This window comes from Fringilla coelebs (genome assembly GCF_963513975.1).
Source record: "Fringilla coelebs genome assembly, chromosome: 5".
Taxonomy (NCBI): domain Eukaryota; kingdom Metazoa; phylum Chordata; class Aves; order Passeriformes; family Fringillidae; genus Fringilla; species Fringilla coelebs.
The window spans coordinates 13,805,820-13,823,625 of NC_140033.1; positions in this window are offsets into that span (position 1 = coordinate 13,805,820).

Here is a 17,806-nt window from a genome sequence, read left to right on the forward strand (position 1 = left end):
TGTTTTGCATGATTTCAATAGATTTTGTTACACAGAGACATAATATAAACCAAGATGTTCCAGAATAAACAAGACTATTACTACCAGATGGAAATAGTTGTGAAGCATTATTGGACTTGAAAAAACAAAAACATTTTAGGAAAAACATTCTAGGAGTCAGCTTAATCATTTTGAAAACAATATCCAAATCTAAAGTACTGTTTTTGGAGGAAACAACGGAGGGATATAAATAGTAATTATTTCAGATCTTGCTACTTTATCATCTATGCACATTTTTAGAATATGAGAGTCTTTAAAAGACTTGCCAACACACTTGAGTTAATGTTGTAATTTGAATCTGAAATGAGATATTTCTCATTATAACACAAATCAAGGCAGCTAAAACTCAGAAGACAGTCTGGCAGCATACTTACTGAACTTAGGGACAGGAGATGTTGGCTGACCTTATTTGTAGAGCTGGTCAAATGGTTATGATTTTCAGATGAATTCAAAATTTATCCTGGTAACAATAGCTTATGCAATCAGTGGATAATGAGCCCTGGCAAATGACAGGTTTATAACTCAAATCCAGGTCATGGACATCAGGCCACAAAATAAAAATTAATCTATTTAACAGTACAAGTATTTCTTATTCTAAATGGTGAGAAAGGAAGTCTGTGGGGTTGGGTGGAATAACTACACAGGAATGCAGATGGTCAAACAGGTAATATTTGTCTGCCAAATGAGACACAATAGATATTGTTACAGAGTCTGTTTAGAAATTGAAAGCAATTAAATACACTGGGCAGATCATATAATTTTAGATCATAAATTGCAGAAATACAGGTTAAATAAAATGCAAACAGCCATGAGAAGTGAAGTGAAAACTGAAATAGAGGATGTAGGAAAATTTAAGTGTCGCTTTGCAGGCAATTCAGTTATTGTCTCTGACTGGACTAAATTCTCTAGAAAATTAAACCCAAACTAAGTCTCAAGCAGCCCATGAAAATGAAAAAGTCTTTCTTAATGTCATTAAATGCAAATGCTACTCAGTTCATAAATCCTTAGTCTAAAAGTTCATAGTCCTTCAAATGCAGGGGTGAGCTCTCTTTTGGTGCAAGCCAAGTATTTGCCCGAGATCATCTTCAGGCAGAAAAAGCAAACTTCACTTTTGGCACTGCAGTTTGGCAGCTGCATGTTTAGCAACTTTCCTCAAGATTGCTTCAGCACCTGACATCTAGCAGAAACAAATCAAGCAAGCACACAGTGATCCTGGCCTTTTCTTGCTGCTTTGAGTCAGGGGATAACTTGGGCCACTGCTGGTACTGCAGGGTTCGTCAGGAGCATGACCTCTGGCAGGAAAGTTGAGCAAAGAGATATTGCAATGTTGGAAATTATCCTAGGAAAGCAGTATCACAGGGAAAACTAAAGAAAAAAATCTCCTTTATGCGACCTGACAAGTCTAGATTATCAATTATGTGGGCTGTAAAAAGCTGGGCCCCACAGAAAGAATTTGGAAATCATGTATAAGAGTTGCTTTCAGAGTTTTCAATTTTCAAAAAAGTTTTCTTAACTTTCTAGACCTTATTAATGCAGCATGTGCCAGTACGAATGCAGAATAAAATATAAAAGAAAATGCAGCAGAAAACCTTCATTTCCTAAGCTGCAGTAACTGAAATGTGGCCAGGGGCCTTCCTGAGCTCTGAGCCAGCTGCCATGGTGTTCTGTGACTTTCTGCTCATAAAGCCTCAGCCTCCAGACCATGGTGGTTCTGTGTGCTGGTTGTAACCATCCCTGGACCACTGTCCCTTCTGAAGTGTGCCTGGGAATTATTTGGGAGCATATCTATGTGACCAGTTCCTGCCCTGGACTGCCTCACCAACTTGCTGACTGACAGCACTCCAATTTGCTGACTGGCAGGTGGCTCCCCTTGCCACTCTTGAATTTTTCTCTTATCAAAGTAGCATTTTTGTGGGAGGGCTGGAACACCCATAGAGGGAGGAGTTGCCTGGGATTTTATTCTCATTCCCTCTTGCAGAGACTTTCATTGCTCTCCCACCTCCCCAGACACTTAACTGCTTGTGTCAGTGCTTGCAAGCCTGGTTTCTCCCTCCAGCCATCACCTCCCTGCTTCATACCGCCTCCATTTCTCACAGGTCTCTCTCATGCTAATCAATCCTGGGGGAGTTTTTCCATCCTCCCGTGATGGGAGATAGAAGACAGCAGGAATAATAATAATAACAAGGCTGCCTTTTATGCTCCAAATCCATTTTATTGTGAGCATCCTGCTGTACAAGCCATTGCACGAGCCGTTCATCATACTCATAAACGAGCCCTTTGCTCAGAGAAAATTTTGAAGAAGAGAAAGCTGAGAAGGAAGACCTGTGTTTCTCAATTCTGTGGTTACTCTGTGGTCATTTATAGCTGCTGGTGCCACTGCAATGTGTCTTCCAGGCTGTCAGTAGTGCCCAGCTGTGGGACGCGCCCCAGCTGTGCCCGGGCTGTGGGAGGCACCGAGCGCCGCCGCCTCCCTGCCGGCGCTGCGGGTGTGACCGGGGAACTCCAGCAGCCGGACCCGGAGCCGGCTCCGGGCGCTCTCCCAGCTCGTGTTTCGGCGCTGCAAACGCTGTGTTTTGACAGGCTTCCCGTGGGTTTTTCCAGTAGCTGGTTTAATCGGTCCTGCTGGTAGTCGGTCACCCCGGGCAGCGTTTCGGAACATAAAGCTGCGACAACCTCTGGGGGGCACCGGCAGCGAACTGCGAGGCTGTCCCAGCTAGGCTGGTTCTGCAAAGCCATAAACCCACTTGGATTTCCTCCCTTCATCCCTTCTGCACTGAGCATGTACCAAATTCTTGGCTATACAGTGCCTAAAGTTTCTACCTTCTCCATGCTCTCTGTATTTCTTAACACCCAAAACAGACGGTGTGGGTTTTTTAGGACCTTCCTCAAACAGGTATATATAGATAGGCTTGGCACATAATGTATGTGCACATAATCTACATTAAGATACAAACTTCAAACACATTAAAATGCATATTGTTAATAGAAGGCAGAATTCAGGCCCTAAAAATTTTGGCAAAATCTATCTTCTTTAAGATAGATTTGATTTTTTTCATTAAGTTGCTATAAATTAAAAACAACAAATGGAATAGCAAATGGACTCCATCACCAAATCCTGTGTGTCACATCTCATTTAAGGCTGGGACAAAAACTTCTATACTTTTAGATGCCTTTCCCCCAGTTTTGAGCACTGGCAGGGGGTATGGGCACACATAGGCAATATAAATTTAAAATTTCCCTTTCCCACACTTCTTCTTGCACTCACGGTACATAATTACTCTGCAAGCTCCTTTTTAGCCTCCTTTTGCAAACGCCCATTGCCAAGTGAGAGGATTTAATGGCTCGGCACAAGATTTCAAGGGGTGCTGGGAACGTCCTTGCTGAACTGTGACTGAATGTCAGCGAGCCTTTTGCCGAGATTGCTAATTCCCTGCGGAACACTTTCCCAACACCTGTAATCACCCAAACTGTTTGATGGCCGGGGGAGCCTCACTCGGCTCTGCGCGGAGCTCCGGAGCCCGCCCGGCCGGGAGGAGCCGCGCCCGGCGCCCCTCGCACCCCGCAGCCCCCCGGGCCGCCTCGGTCCGAAGAGCTCTGCATCCCTGGCAGCCGGCCCGCTTGGGATTTTCCAGTGGCACGTGTTCAGCGACGGCTGCCGTGGGCTTTGGCAGACGCGAGGAAAACATTTTGTAAACCTGGAAAATTCCCAGTACTCACACTCTGTCTGACTGGTGTCCGATGGCAGCTCCAGCCTGAGAACAGCCAAGGAGCGCGAGCAACAGGATAGAGCCTGAGAAAGGAAGGAAGAAGTGCAAGGAGGGAAGAAGAAAAAAATTAAGAAGCAATTTTTTCCCTCTTCACGAAAATTCCAACTATTCAAAATTTAACAGTCGGTCCTCAAAAAGATGCTGTTTTTAAGCTCTGCATTTAAAATTCAGGTGCTGGATATAACTGAAGTCCCTTGGATTTGTTTTTTGATCCATAAACTTTTGGAGGTCACATTTACCAGCTTTTCTCCTCATTCTCAGTGACTAAAACCCTGCTTTTCATTGTTGAGAAAGCTGAGATCCTCACATAATCATATGACTCCAGACACTGGAGACAGAAGTACACCACGTTCCAAGGGACCAGCCATCAGAATGCTGGCAGCGCTGCAAAATTTCCCTGGAGGACTCATCCTGCTGTGCTTAATGTCCCAAAAATAATGTACAAAGTCTCAGATGAGATGAAGGAGCAATCTAAAGGGCACATTCAGCCCTTTGCAATTAACCAGAAGAGTCCATAGATCATGCCCCTCTCAAGCAGGACCTGTCCATCTAGGTAATGCTGACATTCATGTTGACCTCAGGACTGGATTGAATTTCCCTCAAGGTGCACCCAGAAGAGCCAACAGCTCTCTTGGGGACTGCAAAAGTGAATGGAAACAAAATCTCAGATCTAGAAAAGATTTTGGGGTTTATGTTTTCCTTTCTTGTTTTTTTTTTCTTTTCCTTATAGATCACTTACTCACCCAAAACCTCTCAGATGTTGACCAAAAACTACATCTAATTTAGGAAGCATCTTTTGGATTAAGGTAATGGTGTGATCTATACAGAGAAGAAAAAGGTATGAAATATTCTCATTTAGATACAAGATTCCACTTTTACATGTTTTCTGTTCAAGTGCTCTAGTTTTTCCACTGTGGAAGCACGTTTTATTCTGAAATGTTCCTTATTTAATAAGGAGAATAAATTCTTACCTGATCAGACACAAAACATATCATTTTGGATCTGACAGAATCTTCCAGCTGTGTGTGATAAAAATGAGGTTTATTTCAACTGCCATATTAAGAAAATCAATCCTTGGCACTTGTCTCAAACACTCTGACAACGCTAAAAATTGCCCAGGAGCCTGTGAGGAGCCCGGGTGGGAGCAGAACCCCTGGACACATGGAGTCATTGAACGGATTTGCCACTGCGAGGGCTGCTTTGGGCAGAGGAGGTGACACTGCAGCCAGCTGCTGCCTCCTGCCCCAAGGGCACCTCGCTGGGAGCAGGGATTGTGCAAAAGCTTGGCGGGGAGCAGGGGGTGCCCATGGATTTTGCAAGCAGCTGGCAGCGCGTTTTTCTGTATTTCTGTATTTAATTCTGTATTTCTGTATTTCTGTATCAGTGTGAAACACCCAATGCGCTTGCCCTCAGCCCTCTCACGGACACCAGAGGCACTGCACCCCAGAGGGATGATTTTAGGATGCTGGTTAACCTTTTCGTCTTATTATAAGAATTATTACTACTGAAAGGAAAACAAAGAAGTAAGAGCAGACAATATCTGGTTTTTTGGGTTTTTTTCCTCCATTATTTACACAGCCAGACAGAAGGTTTCGTTATCCCCTGGGTTCTGGAGCAAGTGTGGACTGGAAGATGTGCCAAGGTGTCACGGTTTAACCTCAGGCAGCAATTTAGCCTCACGTGGCCACTTGCTCACCTCCCACTCTTTCATTAGGATGAAGAACAGAATCTGAAAAAAAGTAGAGCCTGCGAGTTAAGAGCACTTTAATAATTGAAATGAAGTAAAATACAGTAAATATATTAGCAGAACCAATCGTAATGGAAAAGAGAGGTAGAGGGAAAGGAATAAAATCCTAGAGAAAATCCATGTGATGCCCAATACAATTCTGACCCCCTGCTGACCAATGCCCCTCTCACCCCTGAGCAGTGGCTGGCTCCTCCCAGCCAAGTCCCCCTGTTTATAGGCTGGGCATGGCAGCCCATGGCATGGAATATCCCTTTGTCACTTTGGGGCAGCTGTCCTGGCCATGCTCCTCCTGCTCCTTGTGCACCTGCTCCCTGGCAGAGCACGAGATACTGAAAGCCCTTGACTTAGGGGTCAGCTCTACTGAGCAACAACTGAAAAATCAGTGTGATACCAACATTATTCCCATACTTAATCCCAAACACAGCACTGTACCAACTACCAAGTAAAAAAATGAACTCTATCCCAGCCAAAACCAGGACCAGGTTGACAGCTCTGTGAGAAAGTGGTATATGCTGAGAAAATAGTGTCTGGCTATTCCAAAAGTCCAAAAAACTCTGTCTTGGCCACAAACTTCTGGAGAAGGCATTTGGCACAAGTACCGAGGGGGTTTCTTGTGTCAGGTTTTACCCCTGTGATGTTTTCCCAGCGCCTTTCCAGTGACAGGGGATGGGGAGGACTGCCCCAGCACAGGGTGGGGTGACATGCCTGGCTTTGGTTCAGCACAAAAATAAAATGCTGAGTGATGGAACACGCTCAGACAGGAAATCACTTATTTCCCTGTGCAACTGCTATGACAGCTATGTTGATATTGGATCTTCCCTAGCTGAAAGAAAAAAATAGGGCCTGATTTCAGTACAGATGAGTCAATGCCTCGCTCTGCAAGTTGGTTTTCTACAGCCCCTTTGCACAGAGCATCAACCACACAAGCTGCCAGAGGTGGATGGTTGTACATTTATCTTCCTTTATCTACAAGATGCATAGCCCCAAGTAAGGAAAGGAATAGACATTTAATTTTGTTTGGTTGTACCCAGTAAGAAACAATGAAAGATTTTCCAATTGCACTTGAGGTACTTTCATTTCTATTGCCCTTGAGACAGAGATTTATATCCTGTCACTTGAGAATATCTGCTTGCACTTTTAAATCCTGTGATGTCTTTGGGGAAGAGGCCAATAGTCTTCAGTGACAAAAAAATCTCCTCTGGTCATTTCATGTGGGAAAGCTTTGAATTTCCTGACACTGGTGTTGTAATTTTCACTGCAGTCATGATTCCTCTGAAAAAGATGCTATGAGCTCTGCTCAGCCCACTGGCCAAAAGAGCAAACCTCATTTTGGCAGATATGTATTTGTTTCTTTTTTTCCCCTCACAATTTGCTCTTCCCGTCTTGCCAAGAACAGAAAAGACAGAAAGAGCTATTGTTTCATCTGTCCTTTCTCCAGTGCTGCAGGTAGTTCTTAGCTTTGGAACAAAGTGGGAACAGGGAGTATTTGAGAAGTTGTGGCAGCAAGTGACTGTAGGGGAAAATAAATCAGTGCTCCCCATCAAAGCAGCTCACCCTCATGTGCAAACCCAGAGGTTCTGTTTCCAAATGCTACATTTTGCTCTTGCTCCATTTATAGCTGTCAGTGTCAACCCAAGCTCTGTGTTCTACCAGCAAATATTTCAACTTGATTTACACATTAACAGGCTCAGGTTAATCAATTTCCTTTAAAATGTGTGGAAAAGGAGACTTGCACCAAAAAGTTAGGGAATCCTTGGGAGATGGCATATGAGGGTCTGAGAATAAGGTACAGATGGCACTAATGTCACTCTGTGTGATTTGTAGTGATTTATATGAGAGCAGAGTCAGGGATAGCCCCCCTATGGGTTTTCAGTCCCAGAGAACAAAGCCTGGGGGCTGAGACGGTGCCAGCTGTGGCTGCCACGTGCCTTGGACTCACACTCCCCACGTTGGTTTGGCAGCTGCTTTTCAGATCCCTGCCTTGCTCACAGCAAGGATGGCAGAGTAGCAGCACCCCAACTCCTCCAGGGTTTCCTATTTTTGTTTTAAAAGTAGTTTTTCCTTGGAAAAAAAAAATCATATTTGTTTCTCTTTGTGGACCTGGTATCTCCTTTTCCTTTTCTCGAGCCCCTCCCAGCCATACCTGCACCCACACTTTAAGCCCATACGTGCTGCAGTGGCCTCACCAGACTGCTGCTCAGTGGCCAAGCCGTGCTGGCTTGTTTTCCAGTGGTCGTTGTCCTGGTAGCTCCCTGCCAGCACTGGGAGCCTCATGAAGTCCTTCCCTGTGACTGTGCCCAGCACAGATGCGCATCCTGCCACTAAGGCAAGTCATGGAAAATTTGTTTGTATCCTCATAGAGCTGGGGGAGGTCCCAGCAGCCAGGGGCAGCCAGGCAGCTGTGTCTCCTGGAGCAGAGGCACATCCACACATTTCTCACCCACCACCAGATAATTCATCTTAGCCTTAGCACATGAAGTTGCTCAGCAAGACTGAGCCATGCATCAACCTTCCCCTGCCTGAAATCACTCCTCTGGAGCTTTAAAGTCCATCTACTCTCATGAAAAAGACTTACAATCAGTGAGAGATCAGCAGTCACCCTGCAGCCGGGGTGACAAATGACGTGGTGACGTGTGTGACGCACGGGCTGTCCCGTGCTCTTGCTGTGCAGGCACTGGGGCTGCCACGCTCTCTTCAGGGAGCCCCGGGGTGAGGATGAGGGGGGCAGTGTCCCTGCCAGCTGGGCAGCAGCCACTCAGCCTGGGAGCACAGAGGGAGGGAGACACTGTCCCCAACTCTCCCAAGGGGAAGTGCCCCAGCACAGGCGTAAGGAGGCAGCCAAGAAATTCGCTTGGACCTTAGTGGGATGTGGGGAAAGTGCTCACACAATCAGATGGCTCTTCCTGTAACAGAGGCTGAAGATGCTGAGAGTGATTGATACTGGCTTCTCCCAAAGCTCACAATCCCATCACACTGAGGCAAGTTTGACCAGCAGCCTTGCTCCAACACACTCTGAGCACAGCCATGAAGGCATTCTGGTGTCACCCTTATGTCAAAACACATAAATGTGCTCTTGGGTCCATGGGATTGCTCCAGCAGATCCCAGCCTCCAGGAAGCAGCACCAGGCTGAGGGTGAGCCCACCACTGGGCATGAAGGCTTTGCACCTTTGAAGAGGTGCAGATGGATGGATGTGTCCATCTGTCCACAGTGTGGGGACATCCTTGTATTTTCTTGTCCTTTGAGGAGGACACAGTCTTTCACTCCAGGAGATGTCAGCTCTCTCTTCTGGCAAAATGCAGTTCTAGATCCTAACTAGAGCGTTCCTATGTGGGTTTCTACCTAATTTCTTTTATGATTAGTAGAGGTTATAAATAATTTCCCTGTACAAGACCTTGTAGTCCTGTTGAGAGAAAAGAGGCAAAGCTGGGTGTGATACATCCTGCCACTGGGCTGCAGCTGAGCACCCTCAGCAAGCCCAGTACTCATTTCTCATGTCTGAAGTCTAAAGCAGAAATCTCAGCCCAAAGCAGTTACCCTGGGGCTGGATTAAAACCAGCATTTTTAATGCTAGTTTGATTGTCAAAATAAATCTACTAAATGAATGGTTAAAGTAAAGTTGGTCCTTGAGAGAAACCAGTTCCATCAAACAACAGAGGAGTTCGGAAAGATGGACAGGAATAGGAGGAGGACACTGGGCTGTGGTGTGAGATCAGTGCACAGGTAAACTAATTAACAGGTAAAATGTCTACTAGAAGGGAACTAGGAATTGCATGATCCAATGATTGATTAATTAAATATCTATTAAAGGCATCCCTGACTGATGACCTTTGAGCTTGTACTTGATTTACTCCAAAAGCTCCAGGCATTTTTATTTTTTATGGCAATGAATATTTTATGACCTTGAATCACCTGTTTCATTGAATGAGGTTACCAGTTTTCTCTAGAGCACAGGCATGAAACTTCCACCCACAGCCTGGCCTACACTTGCCTGAAGCTTTCCAGAGCAGCTTTACCTGGGAGGGAGTGAATTTTCCACTCCCCAGAAAGGCACATCTCAAAGCTGTTGTGGTGATCACAACGTGTATTGGAATAGGTCAGTTTAAACATTTTGGATTTAAAGAATGCAAAAATACTTCATTTTAATTTAAATTGTATTTATTTTTTCTACTGTAAAGTTCTACTTTTTAAAATTCTACCTGTAGATTAACTTCATATTCGAAGACTTATGCTGACAAATTCAGCCTTTCAGCAGTACAAAAATTTTCTAAGTAGCTATCAAACGGGCAGATTCACTTAAACCAAGCCTTTCTGCAAAACTGTTCTGGTTTAGCAAACTGGCATTTTTTAAGGAAAAATATGTTTCACAGAAGAAATTCCAGTCCTCTTTGGCCAAATTCTTGTATAAAGCCTTTTATAACAGTCAAAAGTCAGTTTGTTTTCTTGGAGAAAGCAAGTTCATATTTTCTTTCACTCTCCTCTTCTAACCCAAAAGGAAATAAAAATAGATAAACAGCCTCTTTTTGGTACTGAAAGTGCCATTTTGTACTCTTATAATCTCTATAAAAATGTAGTAAAATAGCTTGAGGCTTCTGTGGCTGAGCTGGTGAACGTGGAGCCGTGGAAGCACCGAACTGCCAGTGTGAGACAGCTGTTTCTCACTGAAAGCCAGAGGTGGCCATCAGGCTGCTTGGGAGCTCCTCCAGGGTCCTGGGGCTCCATGTGGGGTTTTTGGGTCATTGTTCAAACATCACTCGTGGAAATCCTGCCAAAGCTCCCAGCATGGAAAAATGAGCTGGAACTTGGGGGTGTGCACAGGTGAAATTTGGCTTTTTTGGCCCCAGCTTTACCCTCGGGTTTCCAGAGCCAGAATTTCATCCTGGCTGGAAACCCTGCTGCTCTGCCAAGGTCTGAAGGTCATCAGGGCTGGGTGTGAGCCAAGTCCACATGTCCTGCTGTGAGACAGTCCCTGTGAGGACAGACAGACACTGTGAGAGTCCCCTCCAGGCCTGGCTGGGGGGACACTGGGCAGAGGGGACAGTGGTGCTGCTGGCACCCAGGTGGCCACTGCTGCAGGGACTGCTGCAGGGTGGGTGCTGTGGGGCAGGGTTGCTGGGGAAGAAGAATTAGCTTCTTTTTATAAGGCCTGCTGCAGTGGGAGATTATTTATGCCATGAGAGATGTGGGTGCATGTCCGTGCCTTGCCCATGGGGGAGAAAAGGGAGGTGAGGGAGAACTCGGGCTGCTAGCAGGAAATCACATCTGCAGTGTGAAACAGTTTGCTGGGTGGAGCAAGGGGCTAAGGCTGGAGGCAGGAGGGCCTGAGCTGTGGCCAGCAGCCCTGCATTCCTACCCCTGCACTGCCATGTACGGGCAGCCCCAGGAAATCACCCCTTCTAAGCCTGGCCCTGGGGGCAAAAGGATGTCTCTATTTAATACATGTTCAAATTCTGCCATCAATGCAGAAATCCACAGTTTTAGCACAGCGTGGGTGGTGTTGAGGGAATCCTGCAGGCCTGGTGTACAATTAAATCTGCAGTTTATCTCTCAGTCAATTAATGATTGCGCCCTTATTCGATGAATGAACAGCAGCACTCGGGGTCACAGCCTCTGTGCTTTGAGATAAGAGCTGCAGCACTGCAGTGCCCCAGGGCAGGCAGGAGAGGGGCAGCAGGATCCAGCTGCCCCTCTGGAGGGCCAGGACTGCTAATGGTGCCCAGCTGGCAGGCAGGGGTGCTTGTGGCCAGCATTGTGTGGGCACTGGGAATGGGCAGGACCTGCAGGTAAGGAAATGTGCTGTGAGACCCCCGGCACCGAACCCACCGAGGCACCAAGGGGCACGGGCAGGAATTGTATTTCTGGCTTTAAGCAAGAGAATGTTTGCTTGTGAATGGGGCATGGGAGAGCCCATCCAGGCCCACAGGCAGAATGCCTGCTTATATGGAAGCTTTGGTCAGCTCACTGGAGACTGTCTGGACTTTTCCTGGCTATTCTCCTGCATCTTGGTAGAACACTACAGGGCATTTCTCAAACTGCAGCAGATGCCCTGCACTGATGATGCTCCAGGAGGTAAGCTGTTCAGAAAATGAGTATTATTTACAGGGTACACAGGGTCTGCTCAGGCCCTCACTGGAAGCTGAGGGTATGTGCTCTCCCACTCACTATGTTCCTAGCAGAAAAATCCCAAGTCACAAACAACTGAAAATAGCAAAATGATCTCATAGATCAGTTGCTAAAAATACAGAGAGTCTACTTACAAACACTGAGGCTGTGTGGTGTGTTATTCACGCAGCAGAGAAAGACATCAGGGAATCCCAGATTCTTCCAATTTTGAAATTATTTTTCCTTCCAGGTGTTGCTGCTGCCAATTTCTGACCAGCACCAAGCTGACACTGAGTCCACTGGAGAGGATCTTACCTGGAAGGAAGTGCCAATGAATGAGGCAGGAGTGCAGAGTGTCTCCCACGGGCTCTGCCACACCTGCCCATCACCCAGGGGTGTGCTCTCCTTCTGGAGTCTGAACCAACCTTTTGGACTTTGCTGATCTGTGAGTGGAATCACCCCAGGGGCTGCTGGACTGCAGGTTCAGAGGCCCCTCCTGAGAGCAGCATCTGGGTGGCAACTGCTGATGGAAAGGACGTGCTGCAGGGCCCAGGACAGCCTGGCCATGCTGCTGACTGCAGCTTGGCTTCTCCAGGGGAGCAGCGTGCTCAAAGTGTGCTCAGCCAGTTCCTTCCTTTCCTTTCCTTTCCTTTCCTTTCCTTTCCTTTCCTTTCCTTTCCTTTCCTTTCCTTTCCTTTCCTTTCCTTTCCTTTTCCCTTTCCTTTCCTTTTCCCTTTCCTTTCCTTTTCCCTTTCCTTTCCTTTTCCCTTTCCCTTTCCCTTTCCTTTCCCTTCCCTTTCCTTTCCTTTCCTTTCCTTTCCTTTCCTTTCCTTTCCTTTCCTTTCCTTTCCTTTCCTTTCCTTTCCTTTCCTTTTCCCTTTCCTTTCCTTTTCCCTTTCCTTTTCCCTTTCCTTTCCTTTTCCCTTTCCCTTTCCCTTTCCCTTTCCCTTTCCTTTCCTTTCCTTTCCTTTCCTTTCCTTTCCTTTCCTTTCCTTTCCTTTCCTTTCCTTTCCTTTCCTTTCCTTTCCTTTCCTTTCCTTTCCTTTCCTTTCCTTTCCTTTTTCCTTTCCTTTCCTTTTCCTTTCCCTTTCCCTTTCCCTTTCCCTTTCCCTTTCCTTTCCTTTCCTTTCTTTCCTTTCCTTTCCTTTCCTTTCCTTTCCTTTCCTTTCCTTTCCTTTCCTTTCCTTTCCTTTCCTTTCCTTTCCTTTCCTTTCCTTTCCTTTCCTTTCCTTTCCTTTCCTTTCCTTTCCTTTCCTTTCCTTTCCTTTCCTTTCCTTTCCTTTCCTTTCCTTTCCTTTCCTTTCCTTTCCTTCCCTTTCCTTTCCTTTCCTTTCCTTCCCTTTCCCTTCCCTTCCCTTCCCTTTCCCTTCCCTTTCCCTTTCCCTTCCCTTTCCTTTCCTTCCCTTCCCTTTCCCTTTCCCTTTCCCTTTCCCTTTCCCCTTCCCTTCCCTTCCCTTCCCTTCCCTTCCCTTCCCTTCCCTTCCCTTCCCTTCCCTTCCCTTCCCTTCCCTTCCCTTCCCTTCCCTTCCCTTCCCTTCCCTTCCCTTCCCTTCCCTTCCCTTCCCTTCCCTTCCCTTCCCTTCCCTTCCCTTCCCTTCCCTTCCCTTCCCTTCCCTTCCCTTCCCTTCCCTTCCCTTCCCTTCCCTTCCCTTCCCTTCCCTTCCCTTCCCTTCCCTTCCCTTCCCTTCCCTTCCCTCCTTCCCCTCCCCTCCCCTCCCCTCCAATAATATCTAACTACCAGGTAATTAACTATGTGGATTAAAAACTGGTTCTTTCCTTGATCTCAAAATATTGATCATTGCAGCTCACCAACGAGCAAGACCACATTTAGCAGTGATGCCACAGGACTGGGATCTCTTTGCCACAATACATTTGCTCAGTGGTGACCTAGACAATGACATAAACCTTTCATTGATAAAGTCAGGGATAAGAAAGATGAGCAAAGACAGGTTATTGTTATGCAAACCTGACCTGCCTGATCACAGTCCCATGACATCCACTGGCAGGTAGCCAAATACCAACTTACACAACACCAAAGACAGACATGCAGTGTCTTGGCAAGAAGCAATTCAGAGCCAGAGTTGGGAGTAACCATAGATTTTCATTTCAGCTTAAGCTGCCAATCAGCTGGTGGCTGAAAATGCTGCTTACACAACCCCTTGATGTATAAAAAGAAGTTATCAGAAAGAAACAGAGCAAATATGATCCAGTTACACAGAGTTTATGAAAGATCATAGTCCCTGAACAATCACTAATAGAATGTCCTTAGTATTTATGGCTATTTCCTTCTATAGTTAGAATATATACACACCTGTAAACATCTGTCTATTCATATATAGATAGATTTGCATCTTTGTGTGTAGAAATTGTACATATGTACATATGTGTATGTGATCCCTATACAATGAGTATTATATAAAATATCAACTGCCAGTGCTCACTTGATGCTCAACAAACATGAGCATGAGCAGAGGTACTGGTTCCAATACATCCTTGTTTCATAGAGGTGACCAGGTTTATACACCTATCTTTCTGGGACATGAAGATGATGCCTGTGGTTTTAAAACAAATGGCTCTTCACTCAAAATATTCTGTACTCTGGTTTAATCCTGAGTCCTTTGCTGAACAGAATTTTTTCAGAGTCCAAGGATGAGCACTGTGCAAACTAGGCTATCTTTGCCTCTAGCCCACAGTGTTTGGTGGGGCTGTCTCTGTTATTATGTCCAGCTTTCCTGTTCATGCAAGTCCCTGAGAGGTATCACCAGGTGAAGCCTCCCATAAGCTGGTCTGTTCCTTGATAACTGTCCCTCTTTAAATCAAACCTGAAGAAGAGATTTGTCCCAAGGGCTCAGTGCTTTTCTTATCCCAGGGTCCCCCACTGCAGAATCTTGTGCCATTCACCATCAAGCACTGTACTGCAGAAGGACAAAAACAGCATGAGAACAAGAATCCATTTCACAAAATTCCCTGAGCTGTCTGGAGTTGGATTTTTCAATTTTTCAAAAGATTTTTGATCTTGTGGACAAAGGCACAGTAAGACTATGGGAGAAATTACAGAAGAAAGAATTAATTTAAGCTCCTGAGGGAGATTCTGATTGATAAATGCAAGAGAAAGTTACCTTCCTTGGAGTCCTTTAAAGGAGTCAATAGGTGCGAGGAGATAACCTACTTTAATTTTAAAAAGGCATTCAACAAGATTTAGAACAAAGTTTTCAAGGAAGCTAAGAAGTTTTGAGACACGCCGAGAGGTCCTTACATGCACACAACATTGATCAAAGAAAACAATAGGAAGTTACTCAGCTTTCTCAGAGAGTGAAATTCCACTTGGTGATCTGTGCTGGAGCTGCTGCTCTTATCATGTTAACAATGTAGAAAAGGGTGGGTAAGGAGGTGAGAGCTTGCTGGAGGTGCTGAGTCATGCACGGCAATAAAGGTGGGAGCTGGCTGTGAAGAATTGCAAAAGGACTTTATGAAACACTGTGAATGCAAATTATAATAGGACATGAAGTTTGGCATAAACCAATGTGCACTGGAGAAAATAATCCTAACCTTGCATAAAGTGACATGCTATGATTCATCTACTACCTCTTAAATAGAAAGTCCTGGTGTTATAAAAAATAGCTTAATAAAAATGTCAGTACAAAGTGCAGAAGCACTAAAGCCAAGCCAAACCAGACCCTGGCAATTCAAATGCCAGGCAAGAACAAGTGTGACACAGAGATTTATGCCATTGGAGGAAAATTACACATGGGTGATTGATGATAGTGGTACTTCCCAAATTCCATGTGTGTTAAGAGAGTAGTGGATAGAGAAAGTCATTTGGGAAACAACCAGAGGCCTTAGCTGACTTGCCTTGATTGCCTTGTCTCTGCTGTGATGTTATAGCAACCATCCCAGTGACAGCACTTGTGTCTAATAATTGACTTGGGAAGGAATTATTATTTACAATCATACCACAATCTCCAAAGTCACTCCCTCCTCTCATGCTGGGTTACAGCACTCCACATATTCAATAACCATAAGGGTTCTTGTCTCAAAATGCCTTTGGGCAGGACTCTGTTGTAACAGAGAAGAAATGACTGAAACTCTTCCCAGGTCTTGCCTAATCCACAACAGGCTGTGAAAGACAGAGCAGGGATGAAGCATGTGTGCTCTCTGCCAACAAAACAGCCATGGCAATAGTCTGCACAGCTAGAACCAGAGCTGGAGCTGAATTAGGCTCAGTAAACCCACCTTTGGTGGTCAGGATGGCAGTGGGACAGGTTATTTCACACAGTGTTGGACTTTCCCAGCAGACACAAGACCCATGTGTTAGTCTTGTGGTCTCCATGAACTCAAGAACTTTATCTTGCCACTCCACGTGCCAGTGCAGCCCCTGTCTGATGGGATTACCTGTGGGTAACCCACATGGGACTGTCAAGAAGCACCTGCAGAAAACAAGCTAAAGTGCTTGGGTATTCTGCAGTGCTTCACTAATGACTATAAAAGTTCTAAATGCATGTTTCCATGTAAAAGTATAGGGCTTTTACATGGAAACCACTTTTCAGGAGAACATATCCTTATTTTTGCCAGTTAACATTTTCACGGTCACAACTTGGACACAAAAGGTAACAAATCTGATCTTAATGCATGAATCTATTAGCTTTTATTTGAAGGTGTAATGATTGCAAAACCTTGTACAGAGGTGAAATAATTCTTTTTATCTTCTGGAGATTTACAGTAGCAATAAAAACAATTAATGGTCTTCAAGCAGCAGGGCTGGAGGTGAGGCTGCAAAACCCACAGTGTGGGGGAAGAACAGGAGATTTCATGAAGTTTGCCACTGGCATTTGGTCTAAGAAGTAGATACAAGATACAAGGCTTGAAAACTGGATTAAGGTTAGACTGGGGCACATTAACAGACCACTGCTTTGTAATCACAGGGGCCTGGCAACACTTTGTTTTGGTTGAACAGACTCAATGTTTTCACAGCAGATTACAGGATAGACCTGAACCTGCTCAGACAGAAATGGCAGGGAGGCACCCCCACCAGAGGGAGATTAGTTGTCATGCTCTGACTGACCTTTCTGTGACTTACAGACATATCTCTACCCAAAGCCATTTCACCCAGAGATTATCCTCTTAAATTGCTGGGGTATGTCATCCTTCTGACACATCCAACACCGAGCTGCAATTCTTTATGCTTAAAATAGGGTGGCATCTTTTGGAATAGAGAAAACTTCCTTGAAAGGGAAGAGCACACCAGCCTTGTTCTTTACCAGGAAGCTGAGGAAAGCATGTCCCAAAGGCTGAAGAAAAAAGCTCATTTCTTCTCCTGTTTGCAGGAAAGGGAATTAAGCTTGAGGCTGAAGTTCTCCCCTTTACCTTACAAGAGATAAGGTTCAGAGTCCATGCAGCTTGTTTGACACAGGTATTACTTATATTAATATTTTGATGGTAAGAGTACTCAGACATTATAAAACAAGTTTTCTAGAAGAGATGATGTGGAAGCTTTAAATAGCTACATTAATAACTAAAATAATGACAAAGAAGTAAAAATATCCAGCCCTCAGAACCTTCCATGCATCCTTTATCTACCCACTTGAATTCTTACATACTGTAATTATATGAAAATTCTGAAGCCATTTTCAGCAATTTATAATTACCTGGCTATATGCAGTATGTTTACTTGACATGAGCACTGGATCAAGAATCAGATCCTCAGATCTAACAAGTGATCAATGAAGCACAAATACATATACTAAAAATTTGAGTATGCTCATGTAAATTTATCTAGAGATCCTGTGAACTATCTTGGATTGATTTCTATATAAACTAAACTGCTGGGGAATAAAAAGGAGTTGTACAATCCAAATTTACTGATTTTATTTTCTCAATGGTAAACAAACAATAAATCTGCCCTTGAACTGAGAAAGTTGTGTAAGAGGGAAATAAAAACCTTGCTAAAGGCGTGATGGCTCCTCATCTGTTCTTAAAAGACCTCTGCTCCAGCCAGAAGCAGGAGAGAAGACTGACTGCCATTCTGATGCCAGGAAACCTCACCATAACTTGAAAATTCTAGAAATTCTGTTCAAAAAGCAATTAGGAGTACTCATGCAAAGATTAGTAAGGAAATTATATGGAACAAAATATGTTACTTGAGAAGAATCCTG